The sequence below is a fragment of the Styela clava genome, chromosome 9, assembly GCF_964204865.1.
Source record: "Styela clava chromosome 9, kaStyClav1.hap1.2, whole genome shotgun sequence".
NCBI classification, from domain to species: Eukaryota; Metazoa; Chordata; class Ascidiacea; order Stolidobranchia; family Styelidae; genus Styela; species Styela clava.
Window position 1 is genome coordinate 4957458 of NC_135258.1, and position 18713 is coordinate 4976170.

At 36.1% G+C, this 18713-nt stretch overlaps 2 long non-coding RNA genes across 2 annotated transcripts; both read right to left on the reverse strand.

The window, feature by feature from the left end:
- Positions 1-2165: 2165 nt before the first annotated feature.
- LOC144427282 (uncharacterized) lies at positions 2166-5475 on the reverse strand. Its single transcript, XR_013477853.1, has 3 exons — positions 4649-5475; positions 3732-3899; positions 2166-3335 (listed from the first exon to the last, which is right to left on the reverse strand). It is a non-coding gene; the product is annotated as an uncharacterized LOC144427282 (long non-coding RNA).
- A 9933-nt stretch (positions 5476-15408) lies between these two features.
- Positions 15409-16812, reverse strand: LOC144427135 (uncharacterized). The gene is made up of 3 exons (XR_013477761.1): positions 16690-16812; positions 15673-15858; positions 15409-15509 (listed from the first exon to the last, which is right to left on the reverse strand). It is a non-coding gene; the product is annotated as an uncharacterized LOC144427135 (long non-coding RNA).
- Positions 16813-18713: the final 1901 nt, after the last annotated feature.

Consider the following 18713-nt stretch of genomic DNA (forward strand, 5'->3'; position numbering starts at 1 on the left):
GTATTGTAAAACACTCACAGGGAAATCGTTCCTAACTACAAGAAGATAACTAGATTTTTCTAGGTCTTCGTTGGCTGTGAGTCCACTCTCCAAGCTAAAATATATGCAAACATTTAGTTAGGGACAGGCACAAAATAAATACGTTTTTATTAATATTCAAGATTCATTTTTTGGATCGAAATACTTGTGACAGGAAGAATCACAACATTTATGGAGTACCTACCACTGGTTTACGTGTGCTTGCCATGTGTCACTCTGCATTTTCATTGCTATTTGTAGTTTTGCTTTTTTGTGGCGATTGTCTTCCTTTTGCTTATCAAGCTGACGCTGGTTCTCCAACTCAATTTTTTCAAGCTCAAACTTGCGTTTTTTCTCTCTTTCTGTCCTTCGATCACCCTCTTCTTCTCGTTTTAACTTTTCTTTCTCTCGCCGTCTATTATTGCTGTTTTGATTCATTATTGCTGTTTTGATACATTATTGCTGTTTTGATTAAGATGATAGTTGAATAAATAGAAATATAATATAGATAACGCAACTGGTTTATGGATGTAACCTCTACAATTTGTGAATAGTATTAATAATTGTGCAGTGGGTGAACGAAGAGATGAACACGCCAAACAAGTCTAGTGTTCCTCCTGTACCACCAAAGCGCAAAAGTCCAACCGACCGACAGATGCGTTCAACTGCTAAAATGACTTCAACAATTGAAGTTGATGACATCACTAATCTGGTATCTGTACTGGAAGGTACAGTTTTGAAAACCTTTCGTCTTGAGATTCCTGCCATCATTGAGCAACATCTCGATAAATCTAGCTTCAATGTGACCCAGGACACCACCAATACCTTGAATTTGGAGGAGTCAATAACATCACTGACGGAGTCTATGAATGAGATCAAATAAGAATTATCATCTTTCCGTGAGATCAAGAACGAGATACACGAAATCAAAAAGAGTCAGGATTTTGTGTCAAAAAAATTTGATGAGCTCAGATCGAACCAAGACGAGCTCAATAAGATAGCAACGAAAACTAAAAAAAGAGTAGCGGAGCTGGAACAACTTGTGGAAGAACTAGAGGAGAAAGTTGACATACTCACAGAAAGGCAGCAAGATCAAGAGCGTCGCTCCAGGTTGGACAATTTGGAATTTCATAACATACCCTACACTAACGGGGAAGACTGTGAAAACCTAATTTCTAAAATTTGTAAGAAAATTGAAGTTCCTTTGCAATCCATTGATGTATCGAATTGCCACAGAATGTCGAAAAACAATAAAAAAAGACCATCTCCAATTATTGCCAAGTTTGTCAACAGAAAAACGAGAAACCGAATACTAATGAATCGTCGTAAACTGACATCTCTCGACATCTCTACAATATTTTCGAACTTTCCCAGAACCATCGAAGTATTCGTTGTAGAAAACCTCACAGACACAAACAAAGATTTGTTCTACAAAGCCAGGGAACTGAAACAAGAGTGCGGTTATAAATTCCTGTGGACCAACAATGTAAAAGTTCTCATAAAAAAAAATTCTAATACGGCTACCATCCCTATCATCACTGAAGACGACCTGCTCTCTATAAAGTAGGTCATTGTATTATAGTTATTTCTTATTAATTGATATTCTTATTAATCATTCATTCTGGTTCCATTTCTTATATTTCCATATACGTAAATGCCGAATCATTGTGATTATTTGTTAGATTATAGTGATAATGGTTCTAATAGTTTAAAATACCTAAATTCAAATAGTGGTTGTGATTGCAGCAACATTGAAGTAACTGATCTGAAAGATATCCAAACTAATTCGGGCTTGACAATTATCCACACTAATATTCGGTCAATTAGAAAAAATATTGATCAACTAACTACGTTATTGTCTAATTTATCTCCCTCCCCCCATATAATGGCAGTGAGCGAAACCAAATTAAATAGTAATAATTTTGATAATATAAGCATCGACGGTTATAGATTCGTACACACACCGTCTGCCTCCAAGGCAGGCGGAGTGGGTGCTTTCATCAGAAATGATATCAAATTTACAAAGTCTACTGAATATCATTTAAATTATATTAACTGTGAGGATATTTGGCTCGATATAGACTTGGAAAACATATCCAAAAGGTTGACCATTGGCATTATATATAAACAACCAAGAAACGATATTCCTGCTTTCACAAACATATTAGAAAACTGCCTCACCAAATTGACAAAAAAACATTTTATAATTGTGGGAGATCTCAACATAAATCTACTTGCAACAAGACCTTGTCCCCAAATCACCAATTATATTAATATGCTTGTTGCTCACAACACTATTTCTCTTATTACAAAGCCTACAAGGGTTACCAGAACCTCAAGGACACTCATAGATCATATATAGACCAACATGACTCACCTAAAATTAGATCCTTATGTTATATTATCCAACATCACTGATCACTTTCCTTTAATATGCTGTGTTAATGGCATCAAACCATCAACCAACAATGAGCTTGTCATGATAAGGGATATGTCTGCATTTTCCATTGATGCATTTCGGTCAGATACACACGACCTAATTAATAATCACTTTGCTGCGTTGGACTTGAATTCTCAAAATTTTGACACATTATTTGAAGAATTCACAAATTCTTTTGCTGCTCTAATCCACCGCCATGCGCCATTTAGACCGTTGTCGCGTCGTGAAAAAAAAATAAAACCCAAGCCATGGATTTCCAAAGGAATACTTATTAGTATTCGCTACAGGCGTAAGATGTTCAAAACCCACTACCTGAAGGGCAATAGTTCTCAATGCTCATTTTTTAAAAAGTATCGTAACTTACTGACTCATACAATTGACAATGCAAAGCAATTGTATTATCAAAACCTGATCGCTCAAAACAAAGGCAACCCAAAGTTTACATGGCGAATCGTTAATCAGATTACCTCCAGAAAGAATAAATTGAGGCATAATGTTGATGAAATTCATCTTGATAACGGCTGCATCATTAGGGATAGTCATTTCATAGTACAAGAATTCAACAAGTACTTTTCAACTGTTGGGTCCAGCCTCTCTGGTAAATTCTCTAATGATATGGTCGGTTTTAAAATGTATCTTGGCAAACGAATAAATCAATCCATATTTCTGAGTCCAGCTACAGTAATCGAATTGGCGACTGAAATTTTGAGTCTTAAGGCGGGTAAGGCAGTGGGGGTAGACAACATTCCCTGTCATTTCCTCAAGTATGCTGTGGACATCATATCTCCATGTCTAACAGAGTTTTTCAATAATTCCCTTCAATTTGGTATATTCCCATCTTCACTGAAGATAGCCAGAGTGGTTCCGATCTTTAAATCTGGCAATAAAAAACAGTTGTCAAACTATAGACCTATATCCATTCTATCTTCTATTGATAAAATATTTGAGCGTTTAATCCATAAAAGGCTAATGAACTTCTTTATAAAGCATGAGGTAATAAATAAATCTCAATTTGGTTTTCAAATTAAACATTCGACTTCGCATGCAATTTTAGATACAATATCCCATATCTATGATAAACTGGAAAAGAAGGAATATGTTAGCGCAACATTCTTAGATCTCAAAAAAGCTTTTGATACCGTTAATCATAAAATTTTAATCCACAAGCTATGGCACTATGGTATTCGAGGAGTGGCAAATAAACTCCTCGATAGTTACCTGACGAATAGATCTCAATATGTTCAAATGGGTAAATATTGTTCTCCGGCGTTACCTGTGACCCACGGCGTCCCACAGGGATCTTGCTTAGGACCGACTTTGTTTCTTATCTTCATCAATGACCTTTCTCGAAGCACCACACTTTTTTCCAAACTCTTCGCTGACGACACAAATCTTCTTGATAGTGACAAGTCTTCTGATATTCTTCAATCGAGAGTAAACACTGAAATAAATAAAGTAGCTAATTGGATGAAACTTAACAAACTAACTCTTAATGTTGACAAATCAAAGACCATGCTAATATCATCAATGAAACGAAAAACCAAGGTTACTTTAAAACTTGAAATTGGGGGCACTGTTCTTGAGAATGTCAATTCTTACAAATATTTAGGCATCCACCTTGACAGTAAAATGCAATGGGATATTCAAATATCCAACATTGTTGTTAAATTATCCAAGTCTATAGGGATGCTTTATAGACTTAGACGGTATGCTTCAATGTCAACATTACGCTTAGTTTATTACGCCTTGTGTCAGTCCCATATTCAATATGGCATCGTAGCTTGGGGATCAGCTAACAAAACTTTATTACATCGCATTGAAATAATGCAAAACAGGGCAATTCGTGCACTTACTAATGCCGGACCTCGATCAAAATTAGACTCCCATTATCATAAAATGCAAATAATTAAAATGGCAGATATCTATAAAATTGAAGTACTAAAATTTATGCATCAGCATCAGAATAATGAACTGCCTATTGCGTTCACTAATTATTTTTTTAAACAAAGTGCTATACATTCATATGCAACTCGATCCGCTACCAACAGCTCTTATTATGTAACCCGTTATTCTTCTAATCTTACACAAAACACTATAAAATTTGTGGGTGTGAAACTATGGAATACGCTTCCTGATTCTATTCGTTCTAAAAATTATTATCCATTTAAACAAGCATTAAAAAATCTTTACCTTGATGCTTATATCTCTCAGTAATTTGGCCTTTGTTTGGACTATCTGCTTCAGATTTGTGAAAAGATGAATACTGCAAAACACCTATATTGTCTTCATTTGTTTCTTTTTGCACTGTCTCCAAAATATAAAAACAATGCTGCAATGCGAACGGCATTGTCAATATCACTATTCGTTGATGTATAATTTTGAATATCCTGAGCATTCGGTTATTTCTTTGCTGTAGCACTGCAACTCGGTACCGGTATATATATTTCTTATACCTAAAACAAAAGCATATTTGATGATTAATTTCCTCCATTATGTATTAATAATTATCAATTATTCTTTATTACTATAACTTCGAAATGGTTTTCTCTCTCGCCCGAATATTATTGATTTACCCAAAACTGCTAATATATTTTCCCCTTGGCAGTTGTTGGGATTCCCCTTCTGTTATCTGAAATTTGCAGCGTCATGTTGTTTTCTATGCGCTCATCTGAGCATTACGTTAATAAGCTAAACTGACTTTAACTATATAATCAGTAATTACTACAGTTAGTTACTATAATCAGTAATCTCTTGAATCTCTCGATTTTATTTTGCCAAATTGTATTCCCATTTTTGTTAAAGAATAATTAGTTGATTTTATTTGACGTCATCTGCTGTTGAACTCAGCAAACACGGTGTCGCTGACACGATGACTCTGGTAGTCTTTCGCGGCCCCGCGTCAATTGCGGAAATATTGTGTGCCTTTCTATTTCAATTGATCTTTTTGTTAGCATTTTTTTTTCTTATTACTTGTGTCGCTACAATATTTCATGCACGACGGAAATAAAATATCTGAATCTGTCTATTCTCTTGTTCTAGTGCTCTTTTTCTTCTCTTCTGTCTTCCATCATTTGCAGTTTAAAATCTTCTCTTCTATTAATAGAAATATTTGAAACAAGGTAAATGTCACTAAGTGCCATGATAATGGGAATATACACCTGCCATATTATTATCACTCAGTAAAAAACGGACGTTTTCAAGTTAATGGGAATATACGGAAGTTATCAAATTTGAAAGAACAAGTGACATTGACTATAGCGATTCCGTCAAACAAGATGCCAAAACCCGTGACCGATAGCTCTCTGAGATTTTGTCAAAATCTAAAAATGTGTTTAGAAAATTGAACCAGAGTAAGCTACTAGTTGTGCTGCCGTTGTGAATAAAACTTATCACACTACTCTTGGAGTGAGACAGTAACTTTCGCACAATGCAGAAATTATTGTCGCATCGTTTGTCAGTCAAGACACACAAGTTTATTTCTAAAACTTGGCAGTAGGGAAACTTGCATTTGTTACGTAATAATATGCTCTATCGGGCTTGTTCATACCCAATTACTGCATGTGTATATCGTATTTTGCGCATGTACAGTATTGTACTTTTTTCTGTTTTAAAACACACAACAGGTGCAGTATGAAACCGGTTCAAGGCAATATTCTAGGCTATGTTAATAAATTTACGCAACATCAGACGCGATCGACGTTTTGACCATCTCTGCGTTATACGCATGCGGATCTACCTGCGCAAAGACATATAGAGCAGTGGTACTTAGTGACATTGACTTATTTCAAATATTTCTATTAATAGAGAAGAAGATTAAACTGCAAAAGATGGAAGACAGAAGGGATGAAAAAGAGCACCAAGAAAGAACGCAAGTTTGAGCTTGAAATAATCAGGTCGGAGAACAAGCGTCAGCTTCATAAGCAAGTGGAAGACAATCGCCACAAAGAAGCTAAAATCGAAAAGGCAATGAAAATGCAGAGTAAAACATGGCAAGCCCATGTAAACAAGTGGTAAGTACCTCCTATATGTTGCGTTTCTTCCTGTCATAGCTATTTCGATTCTAAAAATGGATTCTGAATATTATTAAAAACGTATTCATTTTTTTCCAGTTCCTAACTAAATGTTTCATATATTTTTAGCTTGGATCGTGGACTTTCAAGTAACGAGGCGATAGAAAGATCGAAGTATATTCTCGAAGCTGTTCCAAGAGTCCTGTAAGTGTATTATAATATATATCGTATCTTACGCATCATAATAAAGTGAATTGCGCTTATTAGGCCTGATTATTAGACCAAATTCTTTGCTGTATATGTATATATTTATTGGTAGTATTGACAGTCCTTGTATTAACTTGTTCCTAATATTTTTCAAATCTCAGTAGAATATTTATGACTCATTTCCGCAATGTAAATTTACTATTAACATGTCTATCCAACCAGTCCAGCTAGACAATATGATTCGGAAAAGTCAAACGTGGACCACTTAGCTCCCTCGATTACATGCCGAAACCAACGAGATGAGAACAGTTTTAGATCTGCCTGACTAGAGCAAATAGATTAATCCACGTACACTTTCGATCAACGCGAGTAACAGCGATTTTTCTAATAGCATGACGAAACAATGGAGCAAAAGCGGTACAGCCAACTTTCAGACCTCCTCGATATGTGGTCCATTGCTGTGTATTGATAGGCTGAATTGGAAATTTCGCGCGAACCACCGAACCGTGAAATAATTACGTTAGCAGTCTGCTAGAGTAGACCGTAAATATATACTACTACTAGATGTCCCACTCCGCTCGCCGTATAATAAACAAACAAAGGCAATGTTGCACCTCCAAGTGGCGGGCGTCACGGTTGGTTTTGTTTAGGCTAGATGCTTAACGACGACGACGCTCCTGCATCACAGCTCGAAAACTAGCCCTGTTCATTGATGACTGATCGAAATATTTGCTGAAGGACGAAGAAATTCGATAAAAATGAAGACACAGTCTGTCTTGCAAATAACCAGGATGATGTGACTGACAACTTCCTTGTCGAAAGAAATAGGCCGCGAGCCGAGGCCATTTATCTTTCAGTTTCGTAGCGCACATAAGGTAACTACCTGAAAATGATTTTAAAATGTTCCTTAGAAATTTAGTAACAAATATTGCCTTGTTCCCACTTACAAAAGTTGCACGTTTTACAGAAAATACACTTTTACTACAATAAATATGTGTTACCATCTGTCCTACTTTCTCTGCTTTTTCGGTATCATGGGCCAATGAACGCAGACATCTGCATGACGTAACAATCGAATTAGTCAGCTGTAGGTGATTCCCCAGTGGTCGGATGAATATCAGATGTACTACTACTGCTTGCTTTTGCGTTGAGTAGCCTTTCCATAGTTTTTTTCAGTTATTATTAGTTCAGTCATTCTAAGGAGGTGTTGAAAAGTATAAGTAAGATATTAAACACTTGTATATCCTTACCATAAATAGCAATTTTAGTTGAGCACTAGCTCATAAGACGTTGTTGAATAGGTACGGTGCGGTAACTCCAAGGAAGGATAGACCTAGAATAATATGTCACAAACAACGATATTTTCTGGCTTGCATGAAATGTTTATGATTAATTTAATGACTCTTCTTGACTATTCAGCAGACTTATACTACTATATAGGCCACAGCATATTTGGAAATAGAAATTAATGGCTGTTTCTGTAATGCACGGTTGTGTGAAAGAGAAGAAAATAATCAATTTTACTAATGTCGGTTGGTTTAAATCTAAATTCATAGAGTCGACAAGAACCTGGGAAGCAATGATACGGTAAGTTATGCCGGAGTGGAAATAAAAGTAGCATTGGAAACGATTGAGAGGTGAGAAATCAAGTTGTAGACAGACAGTTGATGTTTTAAAATATAGTCTAGGCCTATAGTCCATACTCATACTGTCATAGGGCATTTCAGACTGTGATATATCAAAATTTAGTGTAGATATAGTCTAGTAATGGTATGCAAACACTGCTGGACTGTAGTACATACGCTCATTGAGTACATCAGATAAAATGCATTATGTATTCAAGGTATTAGTTAGTATTTAGTGGTATTTTTACACTCATACTGTTCCAAATATGATTTTCTTCCTCATTTTAGATACTGTACGACAAAAGAAGACGGCAATGTTCCACCAATCCGACCTAATGCAGGCTCTAATCCCTGCTGCTATAAAATGGATTAAACAAGAAGTCTTGAAGCATAAAGGTATATGAGAATCATAATAGTTGCAAACAGCTTAGATGGGCTATTCATATTGAAATACTTTAGCACTTTTCTGCAATTGGAACTGCCCATCAAATTCATGTTGGAGACTTCATTGTGGTTTTCAATTCATATTTTCTCAACTATGAAGATCTTTTGAGGTTAACGAGGCATTAATAAATAAAGCTGAGGAATTTGTTTGTTCACTGTATGAAGAGGATATGAAGAATGTAAATGATACCAGGGCACGTCTATTTAACACTGGCAAACATAAGGATTATACCCAACAATGATTCACTGAAGCATGTGACCCTCAAATCAGTTCTTGAGTTGGCAAACTGCAAGTGTAAGAAAAAAAGTCAAAATAATTTATGCAAGTGTGCCTAAATCAACTTAAATTGCACAGATTTTTGTATTGACTGCAAAATCACAGTACACTTATAGAGGAAAAGTCGATTTTCAAGATGGTGGATTTCGAAAACAATTCAGAAGAAAGTGAATTAGATATTGCAGTTGATTTTTAATAAGTATCATTTATTTGTTTTTTTTCCGAACATTTGTTAGTGTCGTAGTCCTGTTTCTAGAAATAATATTGCCTTTGTTCAAATACATAACCACATAAACTAAAAAAAGACTAATTGTAATATTTCTGTTCACTATGTTATGTACATATTGTACAATTTTCTTGACTTTTCTGGTAAATTTCTAAGTGAGAAATAACTGATTTATTTGTGTTTTCGTGCTCACGATGTTAATTTGTGACTTCATTGCTTAAAAATAAATACGTTTGATAGCTTATATAAAATGGATGTAGCTTTTTATGCTCTTCTTGTTGTAAACTGCTTGTGGTTATTACATAAAATTTATTCGCTAATGTGAATCAGCGTTGTTGGTGTCGCTGCTTTCGAGGTCACTCGCCACTCCTGTCACACAATTAAAGTATTTTTTGTTGTTGGTTACACGTATGCCATATTTTCCATAATCTACCTAATAAATTATGATTGACTGAGGAAGTCCGATTTTGGTCAGGCAAAACATTACAGGAATACATTTGTGTTAGTGTGCTGTAGGGCTCTCGAATTGCATAGTTCTTATGTATGTGTTGTGAACTTATGGTTATTGAATTTCCCGGAACCTCTTATATATTCAATTTCGCATCAGGATTGTGGAACAAGCTGTAATGCGTTCAGTATGTTTATTTTCACACTAAACTGAAGAATTTATTTAGTTACCAGATGTGCGCTACGAAACTCATTTTCTGGGCGTTTTCAAGGCTTCGTCTCACGGCCCATATCCGTTGTAAGGATCTACAAGTGTTTAATAACTTACTTATACATTTTTCAACAACGTCTTAGCATAACTTAACTAATAATAGCTAAACAGGGCGATGGAAAGGCTGCCCAGCTCAACGCAAGGTCGAGCGGTAATAACTAATATTCATCCGCTCGCTAACAGCTGATTCGATTTAATTGTTACGTCATGCAGAAGTCATTGTTCATTGTCGAAAATGTAGAGAATATAGGACAGATCGTAGCACAGATTTCTTGTAGTAAAAGCGTCTTTTCCGTAAAACGTGCAACTTTTGGAAGTGGGAACAAGGCAATATTTGTTACTACATTTTTGAGGAACATTTTAAAATCATTTTCAGGTAGTTACCTGATGTGCGCTACGAAACTCACTTTCTAGGCGTTTTTCATGGCCTCGGCTCGCGGCCTAAAAGCAAGGCATCAAAAATGCGATGCATTGCAAAAAATGTCAGACAGATGTAGGTAAAGTGGTGACGAAAATGAATACTTTGCACTTTAAATAAAAAAAAAACGCTCAGTAGCACAGCATTTTGGTCTCACTCCATCTCAAGTATTGTAGCTTTCACAGAAGTTTTTTCTCCACTTGACCTATAATCAGGGCTGCCACAACGTCCTTATTTTTAGAATTTGTCCTTATTTTTGAAGGTCTTTGTGTTAGAAAATGTTTTTGTCCTTATTTCTAAGAAACATCTTTATTTTGACGTGTGTCCTTATTTTTAACCTTATAAATGAATATACCAATTAATTTAAACTTTGAATTTAGTTTAGATCTGATACCTCATAAGAGATAAAATGAGTAAACGTAAAAAATTTGCTGTGATGATTATGAGAAAGAATTCAACGGCGTCGAACGAAACGAAGGGCCAGTGATTTGCGCACTGCAGCCTTTGTGAATGTGACAACAATCTGGAATGCATAGGTAGAGCAGCAATTTCTGTTAATAATGCAGCCTAGCAACACAAGGCTCTGCTCAAGAAATTAATCAAACCAATCTATAAATAACTTTTTTAAGAGTCAATGATTATACAAAGGCTATCTCAACACATGCAAGCAGCTGAAATTTATTTCCATCATCACATCATTAAACATCCGACACTTGATATAAAAGAAAAGTAATTTCAAATCATTCATGAGCGAATACCTATTAAACAATGTAACAACTGAATGTCAAGATGTAACAACACTACTTGAGAAAATATTCAAAAAATTTGAGCAAATGTATACGCAAAGTACTGCAGCCAAAATAATAACAACAAGTTGGACAATAGGACTCATGGAATACGAAACCAATTGAAGAAACACAGCAGCTAGAACGAAGATTAAGATGTATGTGATTACAGTCAAGTTTCCGTACTCCTGAAGTATGCGTACCAAGAAAGGAGGACACCGGAACGTAGTATGTGTACCACGTTAGGGTTAAGCCAAAATGTCCTTATTTTAGTTCTATTACGAGTTCAGGGACTAACCAAGTGAGTTTCGCAGTATTTGTACCTGAAAGTATGGCCTAACCTGGTACACATACTATCTTCCGTTGTCCGTCATCTTGGTACACGTATTTCTGGAGTACCCATTTTTTTTTCTCAATAATCCATAGGAATACAAATTATTATTTTAATTACTAATGTGAATAAACACTGAATATCAAGTTATATTAATAGTGTTATTGATGTTTTTTAAGGCTTCTGGAGTGGTTTTTAGCTGGAGTAAAAAGGCAATTTAGGTTCTATCACGTGGACATTACTACATATTTCTTTTTCTTTGCTGCTTTTCAATCAACTGGAGCACCGATGAATTCCCAGCCCCGCGACCTGCAAAATATGCATCTTTTAAACTGAAAATCTTTTGGCGATCCATTCAATATTTAGGGTGAGGCCCTACGGGCATAGCTGAAAAGTTTGAAGGGGGGGTCTGAAATCTTTAATTGGCAAGTTAGACCAAAACACCTAGCAGGTCTGATCGCAAATGTTAGTTTATATTAGACCCGATGGTCTAACTCTAAAAAGTGTTTCACGCCACGAAAAATTTATACGTATGATATAGCAGAACAATTTGAAGACTTTTATCTCACACTTAAAGGGGGGTCTGACAGATGTTTGGTCTAATATGGTATATCACATGTTGGAGGTACCAGTATTTGAAGCCCTCCATACGCTGGAGAAGCAATGAAATGTTGTTGTTGATGTTGTTGCCAAAATGTCCTTATTTTAGTTCTATTACGAGTTCAGGGACTAACCAAGTGAGTTTCGTAGTATTTGTACCTAAAAGTAATCACCTGTTGTAGACTTCCAGTGTGTAAAATAATTTATGAAATTTTAGCTGATCTACTGCAGTCTTTTGTCTCCAGATGTTTCAGAGAGTAGTAGTAGATTTTCGTTTTTGAGGGAAGCCACGTCAGTAGTGCTGTTGCATATGTCAAAAAAGCAGTTGCGGCGCGTAGTCATTTTGACAACCGGGGCAAGCTACTGCGGGACCAAGTCACCCCCATCTACGGGGACAGGATGAGCGCTGTAAGTTCTCCCATCATTTTATGAGTATAAAAACCATTCCATCGGTAACAACCAATCGGCAAAAGCGACAATTTTTAACGATAAGAAAGTGTCTTTAAAACCGGTCCAAGTCAAGGGATTAATAAATATAGACATAGTTTATTTTGAAACCTCTTTCAAAAGGAAAGGCAATATTTACCCAGATAAATACAATGACATATTAACAGAAACTTCGGGAAAGCAGACAAAACCTAAAATAAGGTTTAAACGTTACTATGAAGAAAGGAAAGGTAATGCAAAGATAAGGACATGCGTCGCTCACTCATAGATATATATGCTGCTAGACTTCTACTGCTTGAACATATATGCAACACGCCGCGGTTTCTTGGAAACAAAATGCTCAATAACGCGCTGATTAAAGTCATGCATCCCAGAAATAACGTCTCTGTGAATGGATAAAACAGCCAAGGAATTTAATCTATCTTGCTTCATTGTTTTTATGAGATACGTTTTAATACGCTTCAGCGTGCTGAATGTTCGCTCTGCGTCGGCGGAAGAAATAGGCGTCGTCAAAATGATGTCCAGAAATTTTGCAGACGCCGCAAAGGTAGTTACTAGAGTGTTATCTATGAGGAACCCATAGAGCGCGCAAGTTGATGTGATGTTCAAAAAAGTTTGATTGGTGTATATACATCGCAATTCATTTTCCAATTTACCCACGTTTATCATGGGGTACAATTTGGAGACAGTAGCCAACAAATGGATGGGAAATTGACGTGCAAATTTTGAAAAATTTTTGGGGTTCATCAAAGAGAACGCGGCAAGGTGTTCAGTGCGCAGACGATCGCCTATTTGATTCACCAGAATGTCACAGCATTCCTTTGCAGACAAAATCAAACGCTGCGTTGTTTGCCCGCGGCGTAAAGAAGCACTCCATGTGTCGTCCTATTTTATTGTTTCCCGGATACGAGATACAGCATCGCAGAAGTCTGAAATACACGACTGCACAGACGCTCCATCCATTAGCCTTGACTGCAATGCGCCGTATAATACATCCACGTGATAGAATATTGTGGAGAAAAAAGCGAAAAAAAATGAAAACTCACCATCTTCTAGCAGACGCTTTAGACCTGCCGCCTCACTCACAGAGCGTTCGTCTCAATGAGCTCAGACCTAATTTCGGACACGCCCTGCACCACGCGTGATTGGAAGTTCCAACGCGTTGGTGCACAAGCTGGGAGACGGCGGCTACATATCTGGCGAAGGAGGTCAGAGCGCTTCGGCGAAACGGAAAAAAATGAAGAAAACCCCGAAACATTTGCAAAAAATATACGGACGAGAAGGGTATCAAGACACATATTTTTAATAACGAGGTTAAATTGGTGTGCATAACAATGTAAAAAATGCGCATGAGGAAAATCTTCTTTTATATAAACTTGAACACCATGTTTCGACCCACTCATGACTGCCGCGCCGTCATAAGTTTGAGCTATCAATTTTGACTTCGCGTTGTAAGGCTGTAACACTTCTTTCAGTACAGTCGATATCCCGCAAGCCGTGCGATCAACGATTGGTACAAATCTGTGAAATCTCTCGGTAGGTTTACCGTCATTTTTTTCACAAACCGAAAAATCACAGCCAGTTGGGAAACGCACGTGATGTCAGTTGTCTCGTCAGACTGAATCGAAAGGAACTGGCAATTCTCAATTTCCAGAGCCAAATGTTGTAAATAAATTTTATACATTGAGTCGAGCAAATCATTTTGGATATCCTTAGATGTCCCTTTCGAAACAGTTGCGGCATCAAGATGATCTCTCAATACTGTATCTAGGGATGCGGTGTATTCCACCATATCCAAAAATACCCCACTATTAGAAGAGCCAGCCCGTTCATCGTGCCCACGGAGGGACAGCTCGTGACAACCAATGAACTTCAAAACATATATCAATCAACCGAGAACATGGCGGTTTTTCTCGACGTTTTGGTTGTGCCGACGAATAGAAACCGCGCGTCCTTCATCCAACTGTGCTGCAATATTAACATTTCCGAATGTTCGGTATTTTACTGCATTGTCCACATGCTCCATAGAAGATTGATGATCCCTGGCACGCTCGGAAAGATGTTTAAGATCTCTAAAACCAAATTTACACCAACGTGAGTCACGGGCGGTAGCAAAAAGTAGGCAATAAAAACAAAAAAGTGCATTTTTGTCCTCGCTGTAACACAACCATTCGTGTTTTTTATACCAAGTTTCTGCGCAGAATGTACGCCGACGCTTTCCTCCGTCATGGGATTGTTCCAGTGAACAATTTTTTGGTTGATAAGGCCCAAGACGTTGTACCTCTAATTTTTGTTCCAGCGGCAGCTGCGAAAACGGAGTGCGAAGTAGTGCATCAACCTTATTCATTATGAGGTCTAAGGCTAAGAAATGCGAAACCGGAAAGAAGTGAGGAGCTCAAAAGGAATGTGGAAAATCGAAAGAAAATGGACTAAAGGTCTCTAACTGATTCAAATAGCGAAACAAGCGACAAAAACGAAGGCGAGGAAACTATCAACTCTTCAAGCAACCAACGAACGAGAAGGAATGCGTGAATATGTCAACACGTTGTTGTAAGAAACGTCGGCATTGTGTCGTCATAATTTCGGGGCTAGCCCCGATGATTTAGTAAAAGAAACAGAAAACAAACGAGACAAACGCGGCGAGTGGAAGATAAAAGAGAGAATACGATATACAATGAGCAACCGGGGCAAAATCGGCGTCGCCCCGTCGACGTTCGGCGAAGGCTTTGCGAGCGAAAAATGAACCATGTCGGGAGAATATGGCTAGTGTAGATAGTCTGTGCAACCGATATTGAGGTATTTTTCGAATTTTTTTTTAATAACGAAAAAACAACCGGGGCATTGCCCCGGTTGGCCCTATTGACGCGCCGCCAATGCAAAAAAGGTATTTTGCAGTTTGCAAAACTTGGCGTTGCTTCAAATTCAGACATCTCCGAAATCCTAGCAACAGATGCAGGAAGAACCTACAAAAAAAAATTTCCCGGTTCATCTGTTATTAATGACCTGAATACTGCTGGTAATTTTAGAAATAATAATCATGATCCAAGTATTTAAATACTCAATAGAAGATAGATCTAATAGGAAATACAAATGGATTAATACCCAAAACAATTCTTTGTGCTAAACCTGTGCTTAATATTTAACAGACATTTTTATCAAGCTATTGAGTTGAACATGTTGGTCTGTTAGTTTACATGGCTGTTTCAAATGTTTTTTTAGACATATCTTCATAAATTCCCTCTAGATGTGTTTCTATGCCAAAACCCCATCTGGTGACAGCAAATCATTCTTTAAAAGTGAGTTTCGAGACGTCTGCAAAAATTTATGTTTTAGTTACGATATTTTGAAATAAATTGCCCACAACGATTGAACCTTGTCTACCATCTAAGCATGTATGTGTTTATATATAAGTATAACAGCAACTTCGACAAAGTATTATTTGAAACAAAAATGTAAATACCCCACAAAACAAATTGGAATTAATAAAATGTAACGGTTCCGGGAGAAATATTAATGCATTCAATAAATGTGGTGGATTTTGCAGTAGCAAAAAAGTTATTGCTATTGATCACAAATCAATAATTCAAAAACACTCGACAAAATAATTCAAAACTTTTTGGCACATCTAAAATTGTAAATATATATATATGTTGAAGCCATGTTTAGATAATGACAATATTAGGTATTCAATTTATGTGAAAAAGGTTATTAGTACCAGTCTGAAATCAAGTAAAATGGATTATCATGGCAAACGCAAAACATCTCTTATGTTGTAATATGCAGCTGGTGACTTCGTATACAATGACAGAATGAGTTTGGGAAAAAATTATCAAGATCATATGTGTGTTTAATTTATGTTTTTCATACAGACGTCACAATTTCAATCACCCATCAGTCAATTTATATTCTTGCTTACTGCTTTGATCACACAGCATAAATCCTCACATTGCAACTTTTTTATGATCAGAAAATACACATATCTCTTATCAAAATTTACATTCCTTGACAAATCATTACTGTATTGGGTACCTATAAGAACATTTACAAATTACTCTTTTTTATGCTGAACAATCGTAGCACAAAGCGGCTCTCCACTAGACTACATCTACTCATGGGAGGTTTAAAGTGAATTTAAAATCTTACTGTCAATGTGCTTTCGAGTGCTGAACCGGTCCTAGGGCCTTCCCACTCAATTAGTTGTTCCTCTATTTTGTTTTGTAATCTGCATTCTATCAGTTCTATAGTCAAGTATATCGTGTAATAATCATAATCCATGTGCACAACTATCTTGAATATATATTTTTTTAATGGGATAATATAATAAAATATAACCAAAAGTATATAACCATTCGAACAATCATAAGATAAATAATCCAATATTCATTTTTCATATGTCCATTCCATCATGGTTTGAGGACGAGGTGTTGATCGCATCGGCATACAATTCATCAATTTTTAGTATATTGAATTATATTATGTACAATAAAAGTAAAAAATTAAATATATTAGACATGTTCATTTTTATACATACTAAATTTATACACACTTGATTTATAGTTCAAATACAATTCCCTAGTATTTCAAATTATCTGACAAAATTTGGTGATTTTCTATTTTTTTCAATGTTGAGTCTGTAAGTGATTGCAGTTTTTATTTGTTTGATAACTAAGTGCTGATAAATATAGAAACTGCGGCAACACCTTTAATTTTACTAATACACATTTGCCTTCTAAAGTCAACTTGATATCCTGTAATTCTCTTACTTATTTATCTTTTATTTATCTACTTATTTATCTCTTACTTATTTATAAGTCACTCACTTAATCTTAACGCGAGACAGCGCCGTCAGAACACAGAAAAACGCAGGAAGTCGCACGATGATTTTCGAAGTAATATTAATCTGTCAGCACCAAGTCAAGCGTGTCGGCGAATTCAACATCGGGAGGATTTTCCGGGCTTACACGGGGTTGGCTAGACCGGTTCCAGTACTTGCTATAAGCCTATCTCGCTTTTCTTATAGTCATTCTTTTTTCGAAAGTGTTAACTTAACACTCATGCAAATAAGATTTTTTTTACTATACACTCGTTTATTTATTAATACATCAATAAAACCCCAATCGGACAAAGCGACATTAATTCAAGATAGACTCTCAATCGGTCCACATTCCCGGGAAATAAACATTCGCTCACATCTCCGACTCAATGCTTTGAAAAAAATGGTCTCTCCCAAAGTCACTTCTCTTTTTCCCAGCTCGTAACGCAATATATATAAATAAAGAGATACAATTGCAAAAAAGTCTGAATGTACTGAATCTGAATGAATAAATATATTGGTGCTTTTCTTTAGTGATTATAATAATTCATAAAAGTAAATTTACATTGCGTGAAGAAGTTATAAATATGCAACAGTAGTAGTTGACCATGTGCTCCAGAGTGAGGTGGGTCCGAGAGGTTCAGTCCTTGGATGATGAGCTTTTAGGGTAACACGGTGTGAAATGAACGTAAGATAAATATTTCGTTTGCTTATCCTTTTAATCTTTGAAACCGCTAAAGAGAAAATTTGCTATTGTTTGTAACGTAAGAGAGAAAAGCGTAAGAGTAGAATAAGTTATTATAACAACGATCAACTAGAAATTTTTGCAGTGACATTAATTTATGTTTTAAAATGTCCTGATGAAATTTTATAATGTTTCTCTTTTACTGAGTTGGGGTGATTTGTTTGTCCGAAAACGTTCATTCAACACGAGAATTTTGTTAAATTGTACCCCGAAAAAGATGGATGCTCATCATGGTTTTAGTATTATGCTGAAGACATCTAATTTAATTTATGTGAATGTTAAATACTTAAATTCATATTTTACTCCCGTAAAGCAAAACTTGGTTCCTCATACAGCGTTCCCTCTTTTTTGGTTTAATATTTGATCACTTAACATATAGGTTATTATTACCATTCGTAATATTCTTTAATTTAAAAATTAACATTGTATCTTACTTGAATCGGAGTTTAAAATGAGAAAATTAATATTTGAATGATGAGACAATTGTAAAGGTAAAAATGTTATGCAGTAAAACGCTTTTTAGGACACGAAATAGACCTATGTATCGTTCTGTTATTATGTTGTTGTTGTTGTTGTTTGTTCGTCTTGGTGTATTGCCTCTACGCGTGC